The sequence below is a fragment of the Mustela erminea genome, chromosome 15, assembly GCF_009829155.1.
Source record: "Mustela erminea isolate mMusErm1 chromosome 15, mMusErm1.Pri, whole genome shotgun sequence".
NCBI lineage: Eukaryota > Metazoa > Chordata > Mammalia > Carnivora > Mustelidae > Mustela > Mustela erminea.
Genome location: NC_045628.1, coordinates 24,290,320 through 24,309,541, shown reverse-complemented (window position 1 = coordinate 24,309,541; position 19,222 = coordinate 24,290,320).

Sequence of the window (19,222 nt, the reverse complement as noted above, 5' to 3'; positions counted from 1 at the left end):
CTTTTTGGTGTTATAACCCCTTAGAGGATCACCAGAGCAGTAATACCTTAAGAGACTTTATGGAAAAAATATCTTTTAATTGTAGTCTCCTTATTTCCCGAGTCACAGAAGTACATCTGCTAGAGCTGGAGCCATGGAAAAATGCAAGTTATAGACAACCGCTTCTTCCAAAAATCACACTAATAATCCTCCTATAGGTTAAGTTATTATTTGTGTTTATCTTCTTCCCTGATTTTCTCTTAGAATGTATTCCCTGCAAGTCATACAAACTGATGCAAACTGATGCACAACAATAGGCTATCAGTGAGGTTCACATAAACCTCCATTTTCCCCTGTGAAACCAATTTAGGTTCAAGCTGAAAGATCTCTACTGAAATTTTTTTTAAAAATTACACAGGTTAACTTCTGATCAAAATGGCCCATCTTATAGAATAGTACTCAGAATTCCTATGCTTAAATATGGGTAGTAAACTTTTGTCTTTACTTACTTTCTTCCTTTATTTTCTTCCCATATACGGTTTGTGGATATAACCAACACTTACCTTTTGGCCCTTTCCCCAAGTGAAATAAATTATTCTGCATTATTCATATTTGCATTCTAAAGCTATATGTAAATCATAACTCACTCAGGTAGGGAATATATCGAATTAGCTTTAGGTGAAATCATTTCCCTTTCTATCCTTTGAGGGCTATATAAATATGAGTTTCTTTGTTTTTTTATGTAAATTGAACTTGGGACTCACTGATGGCTGCCTAATAATATGTGGCAGAATTGATGAACCCAGGCAGTGTGACTCCAGCAACCTCTTAACCACTGCTACCATGTTTTTGCTTTCAATTAACCTAGAGATTAAGAATTTCCTTGAAGTACTGATGGAAAGATTTTATTTTCCTATGCATACTTTTAGAACCTCCCTTCATGAAGAAAAGTGAATTACTTTATTAATATATAACAAAATTAGACATGTATTAGTCTCCCCTTATCATAAGTGTGTTAGAAGTCACCAGCAGATTTAGTTTGCTCTTTGTCTCTGGTCTATTTTGGTAGACCCAGATTATCTTGTAAGACTCATTCTCCTCAGATTGCCTATAATGTCCAGACCTGAAGGTTGAAGTGGCTTCAAGTTCAAGTCATGCTCTCTAACTCAGCTTCTGATAAAGCTAACATTTCTCACCAGTTCGCATTTGTGCATTCTATTCAATTGCTTCAAAACTGAGTTTTGATTGTAGTGTGACTGATTTCTACCTGTATTCCACTATGCTAACATTTACTGAAAGCCTACTACAGATCTCTCAAACATGTTTTACATAACTTAGATATGGCAAAACTACGAAACATGTATAAGTATATCCATTTTCTTTATGAGGAAACTTAATTTCTGAAAATTTAAATATCTTGACAAAGTTATTTAATATATTACATCTAGTGAAGAATAGAATAATGTTCTTCTCAGTCTTAGACCCTTCATGTTCTGTTTGAATCTAAATAATAAGTAGTTGATAGCCTATCAGAAGCTCTATGGAATGCTTAATACACAAACTTCAAAATTAGAAGCTTGCATAAAATTTTATTGTTGATTCTTGCCTTCATTTCATCCTTCTATTCCAAGGTGTAATATACCATGAGGAACTCTCCAAACACCAAACATCCTTGGAAAATAATACTTAGCTGGCTGAAAGTCAGATTAAATAAACACAATGTAGAAAAGGTTGTAATCAATAGAATAGAATTATTTAATTCTCTATTTTCCAGTTGGTTTTAGCTACTGAAGTAATTTTGCCAGCACTATCTTCCTGTGAGTAATATGTATTATAGTAACAGAATGGTCTTTGATCCACATAGCAGTGGGGAAACTATAGAAGGTTTAGCACATGTGTGTATGAACACATATATACGTACACAATTTTAAAACTGATTTATAAAGTTTTCATTTCTGGGGTGCTTTAGTTTTTCATATTGTTTTGGATCAGTGGTATATTTCCACATGGAAATGTCCTAAGACATTTAAAATTTTAAATGTCTGGTGATTCTACGGTCATATAATCAATACTATTTATGGAAACTATTTTTATGTAAGAAAAATGTTTCTTTAAAAAAAAGAACTTTACAGTGAAAAGCTGAAAGCTTTTCCTCTAAGATTAGGAAAAAAGACAAAAATGCCCACTATCTGCACTTTTATATCAACACAGTATTAGAAGTCTAAAAGGAAATTTAGTTAGAAAAAGGAAATAACAGACATACGAACTAGAAAGGAAAAAGTAATACTATCTATTTACAAATGACATGACAGTATATATATAAAACCCTAAAGACTACACAACAAACCATTAGAAAAAAATAAATCAATAAAATTGAGGTATATAAAAATCAATATACAAAATCTGCTGAGTTTCTACACACTGATAACAGACTAGTGGAAGAAATTAAAACAATCTCATTTGCAACTGCATCAAAAAGAAAAGAAAAATATCTAGAAATAAATTTAACAAAGAAGGTAAAGACCTAGACATTAATTAAAAAACAGAAGATACAAGTAAATAAAAAGATATTCCATACTCACGGATTACAAAAATATTTTTAAAATGTCCATGCTACCTAAAACAATCTACTGATTCAATGCAATCTCTATCAAAATTTCAATAGTATTTTCTACAAAAACAGAATGGAATCAGATAAGATCCCTAATTACCAAAGTGATCTTGAAGAAAAGAAAGAACAAAGCTGTAAGCATGACATGTCCTGATTTCACATTTTATTACAAAGGCATAGTAATTGATACAGTATGGTATTGGCATAAACACATACATACAGATCAATGAAACAGAACAAAGCACCCAAAAATAAATTCATGCATAGTCAGTTTATGACAAAGAAGCCAAGAAATTAAAATGGGGAAAGAATAATCTCTTGAGTAAAGAGTGTCAGGAAAGCTGAATAGCCACATGCAAAAGAACAAAACATTACCACTATCTTACACCATATACAAAAATTAACTGAAAATGAATTAAAGACGTGAACATAAACACTTGAAACCGTAAAATTTTTGCAAGAAAACAGAAGTGGCAATGTCCTTGACATCGGTCTTGTTGATGATTTTTTTAATTTGACACCAGAAGCAAAAATAAATAAGCAGGACTACATCAAAGAAAAAGCTTCTACAAAGTGAAGAAAACCATCAACAAAATGAAAAGTCAGGGTGGAGCTCTACTGGTAAAGTATATGACTCTTCCTCTTGGGGTTCTAAGTTCAAGCTCAATGTTGGATGTAGTGATTGAAATTTTTTTTTTTTTAAATGAAAAGGCAACCTTTTGAATAGGAGGGAAAAAATTTTTTAAACATGTATCTGACAAGAGGTTAAAATCCAAAATACATAAATACAGAGAATTCCAAAATACGTTAAAAAGACATATAGTTTAGCAGCAAAAAAGTGAAAGAAAGAGAAAAGTAAAAGAAAAAAAAAAGGAAATTAGATTTAAAAAATGGGCAGATGATCTGAATAAACATTTTTCCAACAAATAAATACAGACGGCCAACAGGTACATGAAAAGATGTTCAACATTCATTAGAAAAATGCAAATTAAAACCACAATGAGATATTACCTCACACCTTTTAGAGTGAGTATATTAAAAATACTAGAAAGACAAGAGATAAGTGTTGGTGAGGATGTAGAGAAAAGGAAACCTTTGTGTAGTGTTGGTGGGAATGTTAACTGGAGCAGCCATTTTGGAAAACAGTATAAAGGATCCTCAAAAAATTAAAAAAAAAATTAAAAAATATAACTACCATATTATCCAGCAATTCTGCATTTGGGTATTTCTCTGAAGGAAACAGAATCACTAATTTGAAAAGAATTATGTACCCTCATGTTGACTGTGAATTTATTTACAATACCCAAAACAGAGATACTATCTAAGTGTCCACCAATGAATTAAAGAATAAAGAAAATGTAGCATGCATACACAACAGAATTTTATTTAGCAATTAAAAAAAAAAAGAAAGAAATACCCACCAGAAAGACAAATACTGTATGATCCCACTTATGTGAAATCGAAAAAGAGTAAAAAAGAACAACAAACTCACGCATACAGAGAACAAACAGTTTGGTGACTGCCAGAGGCAAGAGTGGAAAACATGGGTGAAGGGGTCAAAAAGTACAAACTTCCCATTTTAAAGTAAATTAGTCATGGGGATATAATTAACAACATGGTGATTATAGTTAATAACACTACACTGCATGTTTGAAAGTTGCCAAGAGAGTAGATCTTAAAAGTTCTCATCACAAGAAGAATAAAAAGTGATGAATGTTACACAAGGCGTATTGCCATTTCACAATGTATACAAATATCAAATCATTCTTCTGTACACCTGAAACTAATATGTTAATGTCAATTATACCTCAATTTAAGAAAAAGAACTTTAGGGGCGCCTGGGTGGCTCAGTGGGTTAAGCTGCTGCCTTCGGCTCAGGTCATGATCTCAGGGTCCTGGGATCGAGCCCCGCGTCGGGCTCTCTGCTCAGCAGGGAGCCTGCTTCCCTCTCTCTCTCTGCCTGCCTCTCTGCCTACTTGTGATCTCTGTCTGTCAAATAAATAAATAAAATCTTAAAAAAAAAAAAAAAAAGAACAGGTTAGCTAGCATTAAAAAAAGAAAGAAAGAAAAAGAACTTTACCAGATAATTCTGATATATTAAATTCAAGGTTAGGAATAATGTTCTAAAGCCCAAGTAAACTCTACTCTGATGCAGCTTATACGTTTTCTTAGATTATATCAGATTTGGGGAAAGAAAATTCACTAACTTCTCCTGGCAAATAAACCAAGACATTGGTTTTTGAGTCACAAAAATAAAGGTTTGATTCTAACTCCACTATTTGACCACCGATGTGTCCCTGAGTGTTTTAAATAAACTTTTAAACTCTCTTTTCACTACAATTGACATCAAGATGCCTGGACATATTCTGATTATTTGAATAGACATAAGATAGGTTCAATTTGAGGGCTAAAAAAATGTGACCTGTAAATACTGTTTAATTTTTTATTGTGTAAAATGATTAGGATTACCTAATTCTTAAGAACTACAAAACCTGGGATGCTTTACATATACAACCAATGAACACATACATTTGAACGGAGTCCCAGACTTCTGTGTAATGGACATAGAATGCCCACTCTGCACATGTCTATAGAAACATCCGTTATCTTTTATTAGCACAACTTTGTCAACAGTTCTCATACTGTGTCAAGTTTTAAGTACTTGTTTTAAATACAGTCTGGAAAAATGAGCTTCATGGTGAATCAATTTCATGGTGACTGTCTCCTAATTCCTAAATTTGGATTCTACCATTCTCAAAGCATACCCTAGTTATGCTCCATCTCAGTAATATAAGAAGTCAGCTGTTAGATCACACCTAAGTACACTCCTAGAATACAAAACCATTGCTTTTCATTTTTTATCTCCATTAGAATACAGTGTTTAACAGTATGGAGCTGGAGATCAAATAGCCTGGGCTTGTATTACTTTAATGCTTTGTGTCTCTTTAGTTTTGGATAACTAAATTGACACATTTTATCTTGAAAGACAGGGTGGTGACACCTACCTGAATATGTAATTTGAAGACACCTTGGAAATCAAATTCTGATTGAATGAGTAGAGAATAAATGAATGTATTTCACAAGTAACTCTGAAACAATGGTTTTTTATGGTTTCTCAGGCTTAGCTTTGAGCACAGTCATAAGATAACTGTGTAGGCATTTATGTAATGTGACAGAACTATCCACCTCATATAGTGATATATGGAGATGACAACAGTATTGCAGAGAAATGTCTTTATGTTTCTACCTCCTAATAAAACATTCAATACATACCCCCCATTGTTCACTTTCAATATTAGTTTCCTTTTAATATCACAGTAGTTGCTAGTTCAATTACAAAAGTTCCTTTTTAACATAGTAAATATGTTTTACTTCCCTAGATATCATAATACAGAGGTATAAATAATTTCAGCATTAATACAAAACATTTATTGAGCCTCACTATGGGCAATGCTTATATGTGACAGGTGCTTAACAGTGATGGATTTGATCCCACAGGAAGTTAATTAAGTTATTCAGGCACTGGGTTTCTATTTGGAAAGTTTTCTTAAAAGCTCTCTGGTAATAGCTAATTGTGCTTCTATTTTATATTACTTGACAACCATAGCTGATGTTTATTCTGCACCTGGTTTTCCACCACATGTATCACAATAATAATTCTTGTGACTTATAGAAAATATATCTTTATAATTGCTAGTAGGATAAGACAGCATTCTTATGAGGAGAGAGATCCCATTTTTTTTTCAGAGAAATAAATTCAAGTTATTTCTACATTAATAGTTTGGGAAGCAGAGTAAGACGCCATAGATTTATCTAACAATTTGCGGTTACAAAGTAGATTTAAGCTCTTTAGCAGATCAAACGTAAATAAATACAACTTTTCCCTAGCTAACAAGGAAGCTCACAGGGACCTGAATATTTCAGACCTCAATTTTTTTTTTAATTTTCTGAACTTATTTTGACTAAAATAAAATCCCTTATCCTGTTGTATATTATGTGGCATTTCATTTGGATGTCACATAAATAGTGCAGAAAGCACTTAAGACAAATTTCTAGGAAAGTAGATACTTGGAGAAGTAAACAGAGTTCTTCAATCAGTAACTATGCCAGCTGCAGCACTAAATATTCACTTAGTACAGACACTCAACGTCATAAGCAAACTACAGAATGTTAAGTTCTATACAGCTGTTTTCCCACTCTCCCCATTCAGAAAGGAGCGTTTAACTATTTCACATTATTTTTGTTTAAATTTAAAAGCTGTATGAAACAGCATGGAATTTTACTTCATATTGTTTCATTTAACATTCACATTTCATTAGCATGTTTTAGTATTTCTATTATTTTTGTGAATTGAGTGTAAAATGAGAAATAATTCTATATAATAAATTTTAGCATATGCTATCATTACAGTAATTATTTTGCTATTGTTTCATTTTAGATAATTCTAACCATAGTTCTGAGGAACCCTTACTAACTACAACGTTGTTTTAAGTTAAAGGCAGCATTCTAATCAACCTTTTAAATCTTTATTATACTCTCAATATGATTTTACTTTACTTTTGCTATCTTTTAAGTTATCTCCATTAGCATATTTCTCGAACCATGGAATTAAGAGCTGGAACTCTACTGAAGTAACTTTTGTATAATGTTTTCCATATGGAATGGTGACAGTGTTTATTCACTATTAGGTATTGTTCACTATAATCAGATTGCTTCTCTTCATCTACATTTACCTGGATTTATTTATAGTTTCCAATCCAGAAGCTTATGAAATGGCAGTTTTGACGTAGAAACATCCCTTTGGCAGAACTGGGCCTTTCAAATTGTCTATCTATACCTTCTCCCTTGGAAACCTTAGCCCATCTCCTGGAATTAAAGGCTGAAATGAACCCTCATGCTGAAAACATTTAAGTATCATTATTCCAGGTCTTCCTTCCAAACCCAGACTTAAATTGGTGCTGCCTACTCGTTACTCGTTATTCTTTACTCACGTGAGACTGGACATCTCAAACTCTTGTGTGCCCAATCTGAAACTGCTTTTCTTGCCAAACCTTCTCCACTTTTAATCTGTTTCATTTCAGGCACTGGCAATACTCCAGTTGCTTAGGTTAAAATTGGTACCATTTGTAACTCCTCCCTCCCACACTGCACTTTTAGTCTCTGTAAAACCCATTTGTCAACTTTCAAAATGCTCTGTAACCAGGAACTGATCATTTTATCATCTCCACTGCTCCCACCAAATTTTACATATTTAAAGCTAATGGGAGAAACTTCAAAGAGTTTTTCCTGCTTCTACCATTGCCCCCATATTCTGTTCTTGACCAGCCATTCGAAAGACCTGTTGAAATGAAAGCCATGGCATATCGCTCCTTTGCCCAAAATCCTGAAGTGCCTCCCCATTTAACTTAGTTATAGGACTTAAAAGGCTCTCCATAACAAGGTCCCTATTCTACCATTCATCCTATCCTCCTCTCAGGTATGCAAACAAAGGCTTGCTTCCATGATACTCCAGAAAGGTGTTGGGCTTAATGCCTGCCTACCTTAAGGACTTTGCTCTATCTATTCCGTCTGCAGAATCACTCTATCTATAGATAGATGTATGGCCAACAGTCCTATCTCAGTCTTTGCTCATATGTCACTTTCTCCATGAGGCCTATCCCGACCATCCTATTTTATAAAGCAATATTCATACCTTCCTCAGTCATGTGCCTTCCCTGTTAACTCATTACATATCCCTGATCTTTACCTGGTTCTTTTTATAGTGCTTATCACTGTCCTACATTGTATGTTATACCTATTTTATTTTGTAAATTCTGCTCTCTGCATTAAAACTGAAGTTATTGAAGTTCTATAACAACAGATAACATGAAGTATCATCCTTAGTTTGTTCTCTTATGTATCCAAATGCTTTGTCAAGTGATTGGTAGCTAGCAGGTGCATAGTAAATACTTTTTGAATCAACAGGTTTTCAATTTACCTCAAAACATGCAGCCTGAGTTTAGCCCCTAGCTAAATGTTGCACCTAATTTGTTCATGATACTAAATTGCTATGTTAACACTCCCAGTTTGTACAAAAATCAAGAATGCTTTGGATATTCTGAGAATTCAAATCTTGTGTACATCCTACCACCTCATTCATATTATTTTTTTAATTCCCCTTCAACAAAAGTCAACACTCACTATCTCCTCCTTTTCAATGCAGTCACAAAGTTTATTCATGATATAGTATTTATTTCTTTTCTCCATTTTTAAAGCTTTTATTTAAATTCCAGCTTCTTAACATACAGTGTGTATTAGGGTCAGCAGTACAATATAGCCACTATCTTTCTTGAAAGGACTTTCTCCCCATCTTTAGTTCTTTTGTATATTTATCCTTATAAACTATTTCTAATTGCTCCAGAAAATTACATGACTTATATATGCATTAATATTTTTTCTACTCTAATTCTATTTTAATTCCTTTTAGAATATGAAAGCATCACTTACGTAAGTTTATTTTATACAGCTGTGCTAATTTATGATTCAACATAAATAATCAGTTCACAAATGTGAATGGCTTCTTTCAATAAATTATTCTAGGTTATAGAAACATCTGGTTAGAACTCAGTAGAATCAATTTTCAGCACCACATTCCCAAAGTTAGGTGTGATTCCCTGATTCATTCTGTGTTAAAAATATGCCCTTGAGTGCAGTTATGGAAGACAAAGTACTGGTGTCAGTGGTATCCTTGCAGAATGTCATTATAATCAGCAGCGACACAATGAAAGCGTAGCTGGCAATAAACCGTGAGCCATATCAATTACATTTGAAATTAAAATATTTCCAGTAATGAAGTATGTTAGTTTGCAGTGGAGTTACCAAAATATTTGGAAGAGAAGATTTCCCCTACTCAGGTGCATCTCAGGAATTTCTGTATTCCTGCTGCTAGTATATTTGCTTCATGCTTTAAATATTTTGTTCTCTAAAAATGATGGCAGTGCTGACAGTTCTCTCTTCATTCTTTGGTTTAAGAATATCTCAGATAATGGATATGAGGTTCCTAACTAACATTTCACACTAGCATTTCATTTATGGACAAGGATCTGTCAGATACGAGTCTAATAAGACATTCAAATAGAGATGTGTTCCAAGTGTAACCAATAGCTTCAGGTGGTCGAACTTTCACACACACAAGCAATTTCAATCTCATCTAAAGATAAGTTTAACATCTTCATGGATTTGAAGGTTACATTACGTGGGTAAATGAATTTATCTCTCCACAGATTTGTGTAAAAGAATCTAAAATAATAGTATGTGACAAAATTTACTGGTTTTTAGCTACAGTAATCTTGAACTAGCTTCACGCTAATTAAGCAGAACTTTTTCTTTTCAAGTAGAACTTCTGATGGTGGGTTACATATAATCATGTGTTTGTTAAAATTTTAAGTTAGATAGGTATATTCTATTAACCTAATTACCTTATTACATTATTTATTAACTTCTATGTATTAAAGAGAGGAGGAATATATTATAATTAGGGCTTTTTAGTCAAAATTATGACATAAATACTGTGTTTTTGTCAATGTAGTATTTTTTTGTCTTTTGATCTCTTTCTCCAAATGTGCCCAAACTTGTGACTCAAACCTTTAACCAAGCTATTCTTGCCTCACAGTGTGTATGTACTGAATAAAGTCTTGTTAAAATAAACTTGTCATATCAGGGAGATCAATTGGGGAGGGTATTAGCACATACATATGGTGAGTGCTGGGAGGTGTGTAAGCCTGATGATTCACAGACCTGTACCCCTGGGGCTAATAATACATTATATGTTAATAAAAAATAATAACCAAATAAAAAGAAAAAAAATCAACTTCTATCTTTTTCTGGGTCTATGATTTTTTTTTTAAGGTTTTATTTATTTATTTATTTACTTGACAGAGAGAGGCACAGTAAGAGAGGGAACACAAGCAGGGGGAGTGGGAGTGGGAGAAGCAGGCTTCTTGCTGAGCAGGGAGCCCAAAGCAGGGCTCAATCCCAGAACCCTGGGTTCATGACCTGAGCTGACTGCAGACGCTTAGCAACTGAGCCACACAGGCGGCCCTGGGTCTATGACTTTATATAACATTCTTCCTCTCTATCCTCTTGTGCACCAATAAATTAAAAGTAACTCACAAGAAATAACCTGATACAATTAACTACAGTTAGTATACTGAAACTCTGATATAAAACTTGGTTGAAATAATATCTAAAAGATCAATTTCTAAATGAGTTTTCCTCTTTATTGAAGTAGGTTGATATAAGAAGAGACTATAAGTTTACAGATTGTAGTTATTATAGAAGCTGGGCAGGACACATACACATTCAGAACCCTGCTCTTCTTACAGCTCCATTAGGGAGCAATACACACAGTGAAGCAAGAAAATATAGGCTCAGCATTGTAGTCCTTCATTAGAAATGGGTCCAATGTGAAATTTCCGGATGCAGCATACACTAAAGTAGGGTCTTTTATTTCTTGTGGAAGAAAGTTCTAAGATTCCATGACCAAAGCACACCCAGAGAATGTGGAAAACAAACAAAAGGTCTGGGATTGTGCAAACCACAATGGGAAAAAGGACCACATTTGTCAGGTTCATGTTAGGAATGGTAAAGAAAAAGTAGCAGCTCCAATGGCCATGAAATGTGGGGCCAGCCCAAGGGTGGCACTGTCTGCTTGTTTCTCTAGTCTGTGCTAGGATAGAAGAAAGCATGGAGAAAAGTGGGGGTGAGGGGGTAGAAGGGTGGAAATTCCAGAAAATCTAGAAAAAACACTAGTGCCCTAACCACTGAATTCATATATTATGGATATTTTAATGGAACTAAACAACATTCTCAACCTTTTTATCTTTGCCATATCTAGTTCATATTTTCAACATTTTCCAATTGGGTTAACTGCAAAAGCTTCATAATGGACTCCGGTGTGCCCCCTACCCACCGCATTGACATCAGAATAATTTCATTTTTATTCTGAACTTTTGTTACCTTTCCCTTCTTATAGTAAATCTCATTGTATCTAAATATGATAAAGGAAACAAAACATGGTAAAAATTTAAAATTCTGACATAACTGGTTGTGGAATTTTGACACATTTGAGTGTTCTATATATATTTTTTCACAATTGATACCTGACCATATAACTGTGTACTGTTTATTTATTCTGCAAATATTTTCTTTGCTCTTAGAGTGTGACAGATACTGTTCTTGACACCAAGAATACAGCACTGACAAAACAAATTTCCTGCTCTCGTGGAATTTATACTCATTAGTGAGAAACAGGCAATAAACAATAAATAAATGAATAAACCACAACAGAATACTAAGAAAACCATGATAAGGTGAGAAAGTGTTGGGCATTGGCGGGGGTGGAGCAAAGGACATTCTATGCTGGTATAACTGAGGAAGATCTCATGAGACTGGGACATGGGTCCATAGATATAAATTTTGGGAACATTCTTCTATGTTATTAAAATTCCAATTCCTATTTCAATTGTTGCACAGTATTCCTTTATATGTACTTGCAGTCACATTTAACCAGACCCTATTGTTTAAACTTCAGGTTAATTTTTCTGTAATATAAGTGGACTGAAGCCAGCATAAACAATATAAGACTTACTCACATTTCTACTATAAGGATAGATATTTTAAATGTAGAATTGCCACAACAAAATTTAATATATATTTTTTTAAAGATTTTATTTATTTATTTGACAGAGAGAAATTACAAGTAGATGGAGAGGCAGGCAGAGAGAGAGAGAGGGAAGCAGGCTCCCTGCTGAGGAGAGAGCCCGATGCGGGACCCGATCCCAGGACCCTGAGATCATGACCTGAGCCGAAGGCAGCGGCTCAAACCACTGAGCCACCCAGGCGCCCCCAAAATTTAATATTTTTTAATGATCCAGTAGCCAATATTGGTCTGCTTTTCAGAATGCATCTAATAGATTGTTTCCAGAAGTATATACCGTTGTTCAACTCCTTATGTGCAAGTCAATACTGCTTACTACTATTCCATGCTTACTAATGGATAAAAAAAAAAAGAGTTTTTTTTTTTTCTTTTAATTGCTATTTCCCTGATTACTAGTTTAGGTAACCATATGAAGCAACTTTTTTCCTCTTTGTATTGTAGTTTCTACTCAGGTGTTCAAGAGCCAAAGGATCAATCAGTTATTTTACTCTCCTCACTCTTACCCTTATGCTTACTTGCTCGCAGTAGCCTGTCATTATTGCACATTAGTTTAGAATTTTCTTATCTTCAGCAAAGATAAGCTCTGCAAATAAAATTTTAAACCTCAGGGACAGAAATAACTTTAGCGTGGTTGAAGGGGGTCAAGAATAAATAATCTCACTTCTTTCCTGCCCACCTAATGTCTAGTGAACTTAATGGGTTCCTGTAAATATTTTTTTTAAGTGGTCCACAGGAAAATGTGTACATTTCTTGAAAATTTTTATGGCTTTGTTAACTTTAAAACTTATTTCTTACCCTTTGTTTCTTAAATTCTAGCCATATACATCAAATTGCATTTTCCTCATATATATCATAATTTCACTTACTTTTCTTGCCTTTTTTTCTATAGAGAAAGCACTCTTACTGCATGGTCCACTTCAGCTTCAAAACTACTTTGAATCATTTAAACCTCAAAAAAAAAATGACCAGTTCTCAACCCCCTTCCAATCTGGGTTGGGCATCTGTGTTCCACTTTCATGGTAGAGTACAGTGTTCTCAACATATTTCCATCATAACCATGTGTTTGTTCACTTTATATCTTATACTAAATCCCTTGAGGATGCAGATAAAGTTATGTTCATTGCATTTGCTTTGAGCATTCAGTGGATGCTATTCCGTGGTTCCTAAACAAAGAGGAAAAGGAAGATCTCTTCCTTTCATTCATTCTGACGTCTTCCTAGAATCCCAAAAACATTTAAACAATTTCCTTCTTACATCAATACCTGATGATCTTTAGAACAAACTTCAATCCAGTTACTTAGGGATAAAACACATTCAATCTTTTCTCATTATTTTTTCATTGCCTACCAAGGTAAGTCAAAATGGCACAACTTGATTTTAAAAACCTTCTACACCATAGTCCCAATCTAATATTTTAGCCGGATACAGAGATGACCAGTCTGAAAATCTCTGAACTTCTTAGTACTGGCTATCCCTAATGTCCCCAGTATCTGCCAGAAGTCATTGCATTATGAAAGTCTTGCACTTTATTCATGTTATCTGCCTAAATTGCCTTCCCTGTTCCCTCCAAATAAAGGGGAAATCTATTTTCTCTGAACTCTTACATAACTTTGCAATTCTTGTACAGTGCTAATTATTTTTTACAGTGCTAATTATATACTGTCTTTTAAAATTAGTATTTGTACCTGAGCATTCTTCTCTTCTGTGTCCCATAATATCATATTTCTGTCACAGTAATACCATATGTTATTAAAATTTTGAGTTTACACATTGCTTATTTGCCTCAGGAGTTAGCATAACACCTTATATAACAGATATTCAATGGCCACTAAATACATACACATACAGTTGTTACAGGCAACTTGGACATGACTGCAAGCTCCTTGAGAAAAAAGAGCTACTATTACTTCCAGTACAGTGCTTTAAACATAAGGAGTGATCCACACATATTTATGGAACTGAATTAATGAATATTTGACCTAAGAATTAGAATATACCACCATATCATTACTAGTTTAGCCCAATATATATTCTCTACTTTTACTCTTTCTGAATAAGTATTCTTCTTTACTGTATATGACTCTCCATAGATATTTCCTTTCTTAACCTAATGGATGTTAACCATATCTGGTTACCATTTACACATTGAGAAGATGAAACTTCAGTTTTGTTAGGTCGAATTTCTATACTGATCAAAGTTTAATACTGAATAACTGTTCTCTTATCCCTATTATTTTAAGAAGATTAAAAGCTACTTTAAAATATAAGATGCACCTGCATATTTAATGGTTCCAGGTAATAAGTGAAAAAAAAAATGAGGGCAGGTCAAAAAGAAACAAGAGATAACCTAAAGGAATATTCCATGGCTGAAACTGGTACAAATTAAGCCTTTTATAAAAAGATAATATTGGATTATAAAACATTAAAATTAGCATTCGTGATGACATAAAGATAGGAACAAATAATCAAATATATGAAGAGACAGCTCTTCTTTTAAGAAAAAAAATTAACATATGTAGAATAAATTAATGAAACCCAAAATCATCATTAGGCAAACACCGCACTAATAATTTTTCCAGGTAAATTCAACCAAAGGATGTTAAAGTCAGTGGCAATAACTAAGCCTAGAGACCTAATGCGTAGCATTAGTGACTATAATTTATAATACTGCATTGAAAACAGGACATTTTTTTGAAAACAGAACTCAGGGGCTTTTGTTACCATACATAAAAATTATAATTATATAAGAAAATGTTAGATTAACTAATAGTTATTTCATTATGCATGTCACATGACATATTGTGTTATATATCTTAAATGTATGTAACTTTTATTTGGAAGTTAATGAAAGTTTAAATTAAAAATAATACAAGACCAGTGGGCAAAATTTGATTAGAAACTTGATATTAAAATTTGATATTAGCATTACCTCGTATCTATTACAAAACAAAAATAGTAACTATACAGTAGAGAAACCTTAGAGATGTTAAGTAGACATCAGCTTAATCAAGTTCTCAAGGTTGACACCACGTAATAAAACATACTGACACCTGAATGCCCAATATGCATGAAAATGACAACAACAGTTTCATGGAATTCTTACCAAAAATGCATAAAATTAATCTGATTATGGAAAAGAAAAATCAGACAAACCCTTATGGAGAGATATTCTACAAAGTATCTGGTACTTATCAAAAGCATCAAGGAGAATCATGAAAGGCAAGGATAGAATGAGAAACTGTTCACAGATTATAGGAGATTAAGGAGAAATAAATAAATGCAGCATGGGATTCTTTGATTCTTTACTGTTTTCTGGAACACAAAAAGTATATTGGGGCAAATGGATAAAACTTGAATATGCTATCATTTATTTACATCAGTGTTGATTCCTGTTATATGTAACATGGTAATACAAATTACTAACATTATGGGAAAATGGTGAAGAGTACATGTGAACTACCAGTATTATTTTGAAAATATTCTATAGGTTTAAAATTATCTCAAAATAAAATGTTCAGAAATTATTTCATGAATACACTCTGTTTAGATTGGTAATAGTTCACTGAATTGTTTGGTCAAAGATGTTACAGGATCAAAAGCCTACATTTTCATTCTATCATCAAGGTAGTGGACAAGGTAAATGGACAAAATGAATTCACAATAATCTATTAAGAAATGCACTGAGAGGGCGCCTAGGTGGCTCAATTGGTTAATCGTCTAGCGTTGGCTCAGGTCATAATCCCAGCCTACTGGGATCAAGTCCAACATCTGACCCTACTCAGAGGGGAATTTTCTTCTCCCTCTGCCATTCACCTCATTCTTGTGCTCTCTCTCTCTCTCTCAAATTAATAAATAAAATCTTTTTTTAAAAAAGAAATACATTGAGATTAAATTATATGTATAATTTAAAAATCAAGCTTAGATTTGATGCTTTGTATCCAATATTTTTAAATAGATATGAATTACATTGCTGAAAATAAAAATCAGTAATTAGACAATTATTCAGTGTTTTGAGGAGTGGTTCATTTTACACATATTTTAGTTGCTTTTCTTTTGCCTAGAACTGCATTAGCAGGACAAGGATCTGCTCGTCATGTCTTATTGTTATTTATTAAACTAATAAACGTGTCATCTGATGCATACTAACCTTGCACTAACATCTGTTTGTGAATAAATACTATTTTCCAGCAAGATAAATGACTAAATCTTCTTTCATATTATAAGTAATAACCCACAGTGCAGCAAGTGAGGTCAATCAGAATCTTAAAACTATGGCAAGTTAGCAACCCTTTTTAAAATATCATACCTGCAAGAAAAAATTCCCAGAGTTACTGGATGTTTATTAAATGCAATTGCTGATGATACTGGGCAGATTCCTTCACAGATGGCACATGTTTAGCTACCATTTCTGAAATTTATTGCCCCAGGACAGATGTCCAACAAACAATTGTATGCCCTTGTGATTTGCTATTTGTGAGGAACTATTTGAAAACTGAAACAAAATGTACTAATCTTTCAATCATACACTTTGATCACCTAACATTCTCACCACAACTCTAAAAATTCCCCCCAAAAGAAAACAGAAAACTACTTAAGTGTATTAAGGCTAATATTATACCTAAAATTCTTTAAATCCCTAATTAAACAACTTAGAAGTTTAAAAGGATACTGATTAAATATACATGTAAATTAGTGATTATTTCATTGGTCAGTAACCCTCATTACTATTATCCCTGAATTAAGAACCCTCTTCCTTTTGCCTATTTTAATATATTTAACTATTTACTTCCAAGAATACAAAATAAAAACTATTATCAAAAATTTTCACCATCTGTTAAGGAGATTTTAACCTGTTACTTAGGCAGATGTTCAACACTGGATTTTTGCCAGCACAATAAACATATCATTTGAATTTACATGTGGGTGTAGAGGAAAAGTGACTTTTTAAAACACATAATCTTTATTAAATAAAAGCTTATAATTAAAACTTTGCACCTCTCCTTGTCTTCTTGTGCTTTGTTATCCTGTCCTGGTGGGGGGGGGGGGTAGAAATATATGGGTATTGCCTATGTACTTAGATTAGAATCAGAAGATATGGAAAAGTCATATCCTTCAAGAGTTGTTCCCCATGGGCTTCCTTGAGGAGGCTGGAGAAGGAGGTGGAAGGAGGTAAGCCGGATACTAAACCACATTTATCGAGGAGCATGTTAAAGTTCTGTACTGCAGAGAATGGTTTGATTTTACCTTCTTTGCACAAAGTTAGGATATACTATATTTGAGAAAGGCATAAAGAATTAATCAAATGCTACCACGTTTGGGAATAAGTGTTCTGATGTTGTCTAGCTCATCCTTCTATGTAAAATAAGTGAAGGGTAGTATATTAAAAATATTTGAGATTCCTTTGCTTTACAACCAAATCACCTCAGTCATCATCTTTTGCCTCTATACTATACACAGAAAACACATTCACTTTCCATATCCCACCTGCCTTAATCAGAAGCCATAAAATTCTTGTTTGACTCTTGTTAGCCAAAATCCCATGTTTTCACTAGGAACTCCATGACAATTGGTTTCAGAATGCATATTTGACATATTTCCCCTTGTTTGTAGAATTTATGCCTAAGAATTTTATGCTATCATAAAGATCATCTGGTTGCATTTATAGATTTCAAAATAAAACTTAGCTAGATTTTTTTTTTTTTTAAAGTAGGCTCCATGCACAGCATGGACCCGAACACAGGGCTTGAACTCACCACCCTGAGATCAAGATCTGAACTGAGATCTAAGTCAATTATCATATGGTTTCACTTACTTGTGGAGCATAAGGAATAACACAGAGGAATTTTGGGAGATGGAGAGGAGAAGTGAGTTGGGGGAAATCGGAGGGGGAGAGAAACCATGAGAGACGTGGACTCTGAAAAACAAACTGAGGGTTTTGGAGGGGAGGTGGGTGGGGTTTGGGTGAACCCGTGGTGGGTATTAAGGAGGGCACATATTGCATGGAGCACTGGGTGTGGTGCATAAACGATGAATTTTGGAACACTGAAAAAAAATATAATAAAATTTAAAAAAACAAAAGTCAAGAGGCTTAACCAACTGAGACATCAAGGCACCCCCAGACAGAATTTTTAATTGCATACTTCCTTTACATGAGAAATAATAGAACTAATTCAACTTTCCTGGGGTTTTTTCCCCTTATTTATGTCATATCCAAAACTAGAGTGAAAACTTATTCTGTTCAGTTTCCTCAGTGGAATTCAGGCTGCGCCTTGAGAGCTTCCTATGAGTTCATTAATGTGGCAAAGCTTAGAAGTACAACAAGGTGCCAATTTTCAATTTGTAAATATTTTAATTAAAAAAAAAAGCCAGAAAGCTATTTCGATGTTATTGATTACTATGGATATTACTATTAGGCAGCTCAGTCTATTTCATTTGTGATGCAATCACTTGTACTTTATGATCCTCTTGGTATTTATTGTGTTTTATATTCACAGTGGTGACTCAAGCTGCATGGTATAAAACAAAATTTTATTGTCGGAGTATTCAAACTTTCAAATAGTTCATATTTTTATTTATTTCAGGATTAATGCATTTACTAATGCAATGACTAATCCCTAAGACCTGTAAAACAATGATACATGGTTAAGTTCATGCACACACACTCCAAGAAAAGGTCACCTTTCCTAACAGTCTCATGACCTCCATTTAAGTATGTTCACAAATGAAATGCCTCAACCTTGAACATGACCTTTGAATAATATTTAGAAATAAAAAGAAGAAAATTTCAAAATTACAAATGGTGTAAACCCAATCTTTAAAGGATCAGATCTTTTATTACCACTAAATTAGAAAATGTTATCCATTTAGGTAACATGTCAACACCAGGGTAATACTGAAGCTACTAGAATTATTAGGGAGGAATTTAATTAAATATA